Source organism: Crotalus tigris, unplaced genomic scaffold, assembly GCF_016545835.1.
Source record: "Crotalus tigris isolate CLP2741 ecotype Arizona unplaced genomic scaffold, ASM1654583v1 scf7180000019423.1032690, whole genome shotgun sequence".
In the NCBI taxonomy this organism is placed as follows: domain Eukaryota; kingdom Metazoa; phylum Chordata; class Lepidosauria; order Squamata; family Viperidae; genus Crotalus; species Crotalus tigris.
The window spans coordinates 461,264-471,249 of NW_024097532.1; the positions used below are offsets into that span (position 1 = coordinate 461,264).

General features: G+C 35.7%; 1 long non-coding RNA gene across 1 annotated transcript; it reads left to right on the top strand.

Moving 5' to 3' along the window:
- The first annotated feature begins 243 nt into the window (after positions 1 to 243).
- Positions 244 to 9,139, top strand: LOC120316587. Its single transcript, XR_005559004.1, has 2 exons — positions 244 to 377; positions 7,876 to 9,139. It is a non-coding gene; the product is annotated as an uncharacterized LOC120316587 (long non-coding RNA).
- Positions 9,140 to 9,986: the final 847 nt, after the last annotated feature.

Sequence of the window (9,986 nt, forward strand, 5' to 3'; positions counted from 1 at the left end):
AGCATAATAAGAAGTAGCTACCATTTGTCCATTGGCTTCTGTGTCTGCTACAGAGGTATCTTTTGTTAGGATGTTATTGCCCCCCTGAAGAAGTAGCTTTATTACTTGGGGATCGTCCTGGATTCCTAGTTCCTACTGGAACAACAGGTGGAGGCAGCAGTCTGGGAAGCCTATTGTTGGCTGGGATGTCAGTTGCAGCATTATTTTAGTCATAATGACTCATGCTTTCATCACTGCTTAGACCTTTATTATAGGAACTGCCTTTACCGGGAACTCCATTTGGAAGTCTAGCAGCACATATGTTAACTGGGGTTTATTGGGAAGAATGTATTACTCGGTGCTGTACATTCAGCACTGGTTATCCTCTAAGCTTTCAGGTACAATTTAAAGTGTTGGTACTGACCTATACAGCCCTGCTTTTTGGCCCAGGCAATGCAATCGAGTTGAGAGAAGGCACCACTAGAGAGCACAAGGGGAGACAGCTGGTCCTTTGGAATGCCTCCCACTTTGACTGCTTTCTGAAAGGAGATCTGAGGGTGTTTAGGCTGTGATATCATGTTGTCTGGGTTTACTAATTGGTGGCTTACATAATTTGTACTTCATGTTTATTTGGATTGTTGGGTATTGTTGGATATTGCTTGTATTATGTATTATTTTTATATGGTTTCTACATTTTACTTTTGTGAACTGCTGGGAATTCTTTGGCATTGTGGCAGTCCATCAAAATAACAAACAAGGAAATAATTATTACTCATGAGTAGGAGGTAATTAGAAAAGCTCTCTATTTTTTCACCTTTTTTCACCTTCTTGCAATCTGGATTAATGCAGGTAGATTTGCAGGGAATCCATCCAATATGTCAGTTAGAAAGAGGACTGACATCAAGGGAAGAGTGCATAGTATGTGATGGCTGGGAAAGAGAATTGACAGGAAGTGACTTGATCTAGAAAAGTCAGTAAGAAGGTCCAAGAGAGTTCAAATCTCATAGAGTGAGACTTTTTTTTTTTTTTGCAAGGCAACTGAATATCATTTGCCAAAGGAAGAATTGACTGTGTTATTGAAAGTGAGTAGCCCTTTTAAGGAAACTCTAAAATTGTCTGAAGGGGCTACTGAGCAAGCTTCTGCGTTTGGAGATTCTAGCCACTGAGTTCAACAGTTACAGTTATGTAAAATTATTCTTCTGTCCATACAAATCTAGTTGTAAATCTATATAATTATTAGTAATAAGGTAGACCTACCCTCAACCTTGATCCTGAATGCAGAAAATAGTGTGTTCTATTTTATAACTAGAAGTGCTCTATATCTTACTAGATCTATGGAGGGAGTGGGAACATCCCATGGAATCCCCTTGCTGGCTGGAAAGTTAGCACTAGACTTGTCTGACCAGTTTCGGTTAGGAAATAGACAAAAAAGAAGAAAAAGATCCAATATGTTGTATGCATTTAAACAAGACATTCTGGTTTAGAGCATTGTTTTAACTGTTACTTAAAAAAAATTATGTTCCTGTAAAGAAAGCATCCAATTTGCTTGGTACACAGCTTCTTTTATACTTGCAAACTTAAGTTAGCTTAAGTAGTTTGGGTGTGTTTGTATTCTGATATCAAATTCACTCATTTTAAAGTTGCTTCTTCCCCTTTGTTCTTTGAGCAAATAGTCATATATTATGTTCATTTCAGCGAAGACTAGATATCCATGTAAATCTTGAACACTGTGGCATCATTTGGATTTTGCTAAGCAAAATAGCCATTTTTTTATTTTTGCTGCTCTATCTAGGATAGCAAAACTTTTTTTAAATTCTTTCCTCTTACAATTAGATGATCAGAAGGCCAGTGAACATCTTCCTAGTTCAAAACTAAGGATGTTCTGCCAGATGATGATGATAGAGATAGATAGATAGATAGATAGATAGATAGATAGATAGATAGATAGATAGATAGATAGATAGATAGATAGATAGAAAACATCTTGAGCTGAATTTAATTTCAGATGATTTCAGGGATACACGCTTTCTTGGCAATAACATAGAACATTTGACTTCTTCTTAGACATATTTTTAACTGTCTTGTTTATCCTACAATGTCTATTCAAGCACTAACCAGAACCATTCCTACTTGATTCCCAAGCCTAAGGAAAGTTGGGCAGGTATTACTAAGTGATGCAATGTCAATGAATTTAATCAGAAATACAGAAATTAGCAAAATGATGTCAAAAGCAATCAACATTTTCCTGGGTTCTTTAGGTTTTGCAAGGAAAACTATGGGCTTTGTTACTGATTACTCAGACATGAATCTGTGAATAGATTCCACTGGAAATAATTTTGTCTTGTTTCCATTGGAATGTAGGATGTATTTTTAATGTTTGTTTAGCAACGGCTCATTCATCCAAGCAAGTAAATTGCAGCCATAAAGTGTTTATGGAAGAGCTACACCAATGGAGTGAGTGCTATGCAAAGCATAATCCATTGAAACATTCAAAGAGTTAAAAATGTATTTAAAGGTTATCTAATACATTGCTAAATCAGGAAATCAACTGCTTTAGCATCCTAAGTAGATACTCATTCATCCATCTGTCACAAGTGTTTCTTCATGGTAGACCATTCATGGCATATAGGTGCTTTTCATTGAATGAGCCTTGTATGCAGATTGTTTTATGCTGCAGAAATAGAAGGAAAACTTAGTTGCATAGCCTGTTCTCCAATGTACCAAATCAAAAATGTCTTGGGACAGTGCACTCAAGATTCCTAATGTCTTTGGAATGGGCAAGCAGAATCTACATGTAGTATCTATTCAGTTAAATATAAGAGCCAATGTAGGGCTGCATCAACAGAGGTATCATATAAAGTTATGGTTCTACTCTGCACTGCAGTAGTCAATTTACACAAAAATACTGTGTCCAGTTTTGGTTGCCACAATACAAGAATGCTTAGAAACTGAAAAGAGTGCAGAGAAGAGTGACAAAGTAGATATTCTTCTCACAGTTGCAGATATGTATATCCACAAATGTTAGTGTCGAAAAACAAAGAATTATGCAAAGAATTGTATAAATGTCATAATGTAACAATTAAAATGACTCCAAGGGAACTTGTGATTAAAAGTTGCTGTGACAGATGTCATCCAAATGGCTTAGGAATCTGTAGCATTTTGCCAACTTAGGAGCTAATTGTTCCAGGTAATCAAACGGCATTGTGGTAGAAAAGTTAGGATATGAGACATATGGTTGTTCTTAGAGGTGGGATGAGTTAATTATTGAGAGGATCATGACTGTCAGGGGGCTTAGAAATCTGTGTGAATTGATTATACAACATGTGCAATTGCTGTTTATTCAGAAGATTAAACCTGCAGGATCCAGTAAGAAAGCTTTGGCAAGTAACTCTACCATTTCAGACTGTTGGTGGGGAATTATTTTTTTGAATTATCCCTGACTAACTGTACTGATTTCTTTGTGGTCTGTCTCCTAGATTCTTCTGGTTGTATAAATTGGTGAGAGCCTGTTTGATGTAGTGATTAAAGCATCAGGCTAGAAACTGTTGGTTGTAGTCAGCTGGGTGACCTTGAGTTAGTGACACTACGAAGGAGGCAATGGCAAACCTACTCTGAAAATCCTGGCCAAGAAAACTGCAGGGATCTATCAGAACCAGACATAACTGAACAAAAGAAAAAAATGATACCACTTGATTCTTCTGATTGTATAAATTGTCCTTGGCCACACTGATTCCAAAAGAAGAGCCTTGCCCAAGATGACCATCTCTAGATGCAATTGAACCATAATTCCCAGGATCCCAACCTGTTCCAACCCATCAGATAGATCATCTAGCCTGGGAAATATTGCATGGAGTTCAAGCAAGCATAACTTTCAGCATAATGTACTCATTTCCCAATATAAAAGTATTGCTTACATAGATCTATCCTTAATTATAACACAGATATAGGTCTATGAAACCACTATGAAATATAATTGGATTCAACCCCAAATAAGAATTAAATCTCACTAGTAATGGATAACAGTAAAACTTTGTACAGTGCTTGGCAGTTACAAGAAAAAAGATTATCTTTAGATCTAGCAATTTTTTTACATCTGGATTACTAATGTAAAACTATTAAATCACAAACAGTAAGTTCTTCATCTCAGACAGATTAAATTTCCCCTTTAATTCATTATTTGGCCATGTTTAATGCATTATGATCGATGTAGTTTCCAAAACCAGAAACAGCATAACTTCAATTAGTTTCAGAGTTAACCCAATTTAAAACAAAAACTTCAATTTGACACAATCACACCTAGATCTAGCTCACACATTAAGGTTAAACCATAATGTGCTTTGTTTGTGATGTATGTAGTTTATCTTATAGATGATCCCAATAGCAAAGTTTAACAAACCACAGTTTAAAAATCCTGGTTCAATGTAATATGTGAATACAGTTCTAAAACAGATAATTACTATCCAACATAAGCTTCTATTCAGCTGTTTATAATAGATCACATGTCTTTTTAAGATATGCTACCTTGGTTATCTAACTTTTCTTAAGTATTAAGGTGTACTTGGGATCTAGAAAACTAAATTATTACCTTTATACCTGAATTACCTTTATACCTCCAAAATTAGTTTTCCCTAATTTAAGGATATTGTCTTATGTTTCCCACTTGCAATACATTAAGGATTTTCTCAAGGCAGTGCTAGAATTTAGCATTTCTTTTACAACAATAACAAATAAAACCTGTTCTTAAGTATTCTTACTTAAGTTCTTAAGCAGCAATAGTATTTATTAAATATACATGTGAGCCAATCAATGTTCAAATCTGGAAAAAAAGGTTGTTATTTAAATCCATTTTAATCCACTGCAGTTTCTTCAAGAAATCCTTGGTAGCCATTAAAGAAAGTTGATCAAGTTGTAGGCACATAAATTTAATAAATAAGTGAGTAAATAAGTAAATAAATAGAAAAGTCAATCAGCACTTATTAGCATACATTGAGTAATCATTCTGCCTTCTAGATTATTGGCTCTCAGATTCCATTATCCTTGTCCATTTCCATACTGCCTGAAGATGAAATATGATGGAATCCAAAGTAACTGAGAGTATATTTTCCCTTGCCACTGTTTTATACAGTGATATTATTTCTAAACTAATAATTTCCAGGAGATATAGTTATGTGCCAGTTGCAGCAAAAGCAAAAAGTACATGAAGTCTTAACATTCAATAGATTCATTCTGATATATATACTTTAGATTGCAATCAAGTTCATTTGATGAGCTGGATTTAGTCAATTTTTAAGAGGAAACTAAGGCCAAACTAAACAAAGCACCGTTCATGGTATTAGCTACAATGTGGGTGGCTTTTCTGAACTAACAGCTGGATGAGGACACCAGGTTTGATTTAAGCAACAGCTGGGTCCCTGTGGGAAACTCTCATCAAATATTCTCATGCTCTAGCTATCCAAGAAATATAGTTTTGGTAGCACAATGAGAGTATAAATAGAGGGTATGAGTTACAGACACCCTGGTCAAACTGGGTTAGTACTTAGTGAAAGATTTTGAAGAATCCAAAGCTTTCTTAAGTATATATTTCAGAAGAAAGCAAGGGAAAACCACTTCCGTATTGTTGCCAAGAAAACTATACTGAACCCCCTCAGAGGATGTTTCATGTTTGATTCCAATCATCCTGCAGTTGGAAATACTGCTCATAATTTGGAAAATTAATCCTTATGGTTTAGTTGTATCTGATTATTGTGTTGCTCACTGGTGAATATTGAGGTTGTATTTATGCCAGCAATAGTCACAATATAAGTAATCATGTTTTCTACTTTGGGCTTCTCAGGATTCTAACAATAGCCTACAGAATTCGATAATCCAGAATCCAAGAACATCTGTGTTCTCTGCCTAGAACATGGGGATCATTAATTAATATGTGTTTATTCCACCGGTATTTCAAGACATGGGCTATTTTTGCTTTAGTGTAGATGTTCTTTATTTTCTCGGACAAGGAAGTAGCATAGCAAAAGAGTAGAAACTGGTTTCCAGTTTTAGTGAGAACTCACAGTCCTCCAACTATGCTTCGGATAACTGGAAAGGTATTCCAGAACAGGTTGACCACGTGTAACTGTATATGAACAGATTAACCAAAATAAATATATCTCCATTTTCAAATAATGCAGAGTCTGTTTCTTACACATTTATGGTCAGATCTGTATCTCTCTTCTACCCTCACATTCTGTAGAATAGATTATTATATAGACAAATTGTTCAGAATACCTGAGACAGAAAGAATTTGCTCTTTGGAAGCAGCCTTACGTCTGCAGACTGTTTTCTTTGTGTACCTCCATCAGTATTTTAAAAGAATATTTTAATTCTTAAAAAAAATGAAGCACCACCTCTATTAATAAGAAGTTTTCTGGGCCGTATAAAATGAAAGTGATGGCTAGCTGCAGTCCAATGTTTGGAAACTAGGCACTTGCCAAAGACAAAAAGTATTTTGTGGCACTGAGTGGGTGGCAAGGTGCCTTAGGCCAGTCTCCCTTCTTTCTGTTGCATTGATATTTTACTAGTGGCATTACTACCACACTAACTTATTGTAAAAGGCCACATTCTCACAATTTCAAAAATGTCTATCAGCTTAAAACAAAACAACAGTAATGCTGATCTTGATTTATAGCAGTGGGAAATCAGCCTATGTAGTAGTTTATAAAAGATGATCTTTCATTTATTTAAATCTGATGGGAAAAGATTAAATATATAGGCAGTAACCTTAATAACTGCACATCATTGGATAATTCTTGTTATGCCAATTGAAATATATTCCAAGGCAATTTAGTTCTTCCTGGTGCTACCCACTTTTTGGAGTGTGGGTTCCATCATGCTACGCATAGGGCAAGTGAACTCTTCGGCTGAAAAGACTCCTTATATTTATCTAGTCCATTAAAAAAATACAAAAAGACTAATGGAAATATAATGATTGTACATCCTTATAATTTCTTGTTGTCTAATACTCTTCATTCCTCTTCAAAAAGAGGCAAGAATTTGCAAGGTAAATCAGAGGAACATACTAAGTTGATTGGGGAATCAAAACAGTCTCCCACTAAGACCAGCAGACAGTTAGGATTATTAGAAAACTCAGCAATTACATTGTTCTTCATGAACATAATTTATCTGAACACAGTTGCTAATCTATTCAAACATCGATGTGCTAGTGGAGGACAGGGAGTAATTCTCAAGAGAAGCTTTGTTCTCAGTGTTGCCTTTTAAGATTGTAAATGATTACAACTTTCCTTAGAATGTGTCCTTATTTACCCTTCACTCCTTTGAAGTGGGAGTCAAGATTGTGTGTATGTTTATATGTCTACATATAAATCCTGATTAATTTGGGTAGCTGTCATCCCCTGAATTAAACAGGATTTCACTTCTATTTAAGGTTTTTTTTTTTGCTTATTCAATTGTGATGTGTAAAAACCTTGTATTTAAAATACATAATGTGGATCTGCATCTTGTAGCATTTTACATTTACCCCAGAAATCAGATCTTTATCTATAAAATTTAGCAGAAAGTCTTGGTGGAGAAAATGTTAAAAGTCTTTTCATGCAAAAAGTTTTAGCTTGCTTTTTGGGATTTCTGGGGCAAACTGTCTGATTTATCTGATCTTGCAAGGTTGAATAACAGAGTTGGAAAGGACCCTGGAGATCTTCTAGTCCAACCCTCGACTCAAGAGGGAAACTTTACACCATTTCAGGCCAAAGATAAGATCAGCCATTGTAGATGAAACAGATTGCCTGGATCTTTTTTTTCCTCTCTGTTTAGAACCAGGACAGAAAATACAGAAAGTATTGATCTCTCTGAAAGATAATTTATGTTAGAATGTAATTACGTTAATATTCTTCAATCTCTCAGCAGCTTGAAAGACCTTGTGTTCGCCTCCTGTCTCTCCAAGTGTTTCCAGAACATGACATGTGCAAGACTTTTCCTAAAATGCAGAGGTCAGGACAAGGAGAGAAAGCAGAGAAAGTGGTGTACATTTGTGGATTTGACAAGGAACATGAAATGACAACAAGTAGCGACCAGTAATTACAGTGTTGTGGCAGCAACTAGCTGCCATTTCGTCCTTCCTCTCTGGCCTGTGCTTTCATTATATAACTTTATATTATGTAACATTATGAAAGTCCATCTTTCATCAACACCCATTTCTTTCAGCACAATACTTCCTGGATTGTATTCCATCATTTTAAAAAAAACTAAGCAGTGTGAGCACCTTTAAAAAAAAACACAACTGTGTGGGATAAGCTATTTTCTTGGGGAATGTGGTTGATAATATTCATACTGCATATCACTAGAGAGGACAAGTCCAAAATGTTTGCTTTTTCTTTTTGGGAAAGTTGGAGGCTTTTTAATGGGCAAAATGGCCTTATGGTATTCATTTTACTTCATGAAAACTTCCTTGAGCCAAGAAAAAGGATCTATAAAGGAGAATATCTGTGGCTCAGGGTGGAAATGAGGGGTCCTTGGTGATCTCTGAGCTTGGTTGTTTTCTTGTAGAAGTTTCATTACCCAAACTAGCAAATATCATCAGTGCTGGTCTATGACATTAGGATTAGCACTGATTATGTTACCTAGTTTGGGCAATAACACATGCAAGAAAACAACTAAGCTCAGAGACACCAAGGTCCCCTAAGAAATCTGCTAAATTTTCAGATGCTCATTTTCTCCTTAACTTCCCCCAGCCCTTCATTCATGTTTGTGCATCTTTTGAGTCAGGGTTGAGTCCTGGCAACTGCCTAGGATGGTCTCTGCAGTTTTTCTGTCAAGATTTCAAAATCTCGCTCTTGCCTTCTTTCCAGGGCTGAGAAAGTGTGACTGGTTCAAGGTCACCCAGTTGAGTTTGTGCTTAAAGTGGGACTAGAACTCACAGTCTCCCAGTTTCCAACCTGGTGCCTAACCTCTGCAACAAATTGACACCAAATCAAAATACTGATTGAGAAATGTAGCTGAATTCATTCCATGCACGTTCTGTATATATATACCAACCACTGTTGGAGATTACTTAGCTTAAATCTCAAATGCTTTGGCAAAGATGGCTTTGAAATCTATTCCTCTATAGATAAATGATAATGTTTTATTATCTGGGAACATCATTGACATAAACGCAGTGTCTATCTTCTCCTTCTGTCTTTAATACTTAATAGCCTTTCATTAGTAAGATCTAACGTTTAATTCAGTGACTCAAATGACCATGCTATTCCTGCCAAGAATCCTTGAAACACCTGACCTCTCATCCAATACATCAAATCTATCATAATGAAATATAGTTTGCTAATAATACACACACATTAATACCCATAATAGGGGTGTCATTAGGTATGAGCAAAATGTAATATTCCTGGAACTCCTAAGCATGTCAGCTCTCCAATGGATCAGTTCCAGGGGTGGTACAATGGTTTTGCAGAGGTTAATACTCCAAAGTAGAAGCAATTCAAACACCACAAACTACTTCAAGTTCAGGAAACTGCTAAACATTTTCAGATAATATTGTCCAAAGCAGAAACGCATATACTAGAGTCCTTTGGAATGTTCCGTTACAGGAATGTTCCATTTTTCACATCCCAAGATATATGGTGTTTTTTCTATGACATATGTTATGAATATAATTTGATCTTAGACACCAGATACCATGGTATAAGAAACCTGTCTAAAAATTTTGCCATTCTCAGTTGTGAGGTGGTCAGAAGTCGGTTAGAAATTCCAAGTAAAGCTACTGAGAACAGATTAATAGATTATTATGGATTATAGATTACAAAAAAATATTAATAAATTATTGAGTAGAGCCAATAGATTATATATATTACATCGGAAGTTCATGAGTCTCAAAAGATGAGTGAGGTGCATCCTGTAACACCTAATTATCCAGAATTTAACTTCCCTGAAAAAATATTAATTACTAACATTTAAGAAAATGAAATAACTATAGGGCTGTACAGGATGCAGAAATCAAGGAGATTTCTGTGCTT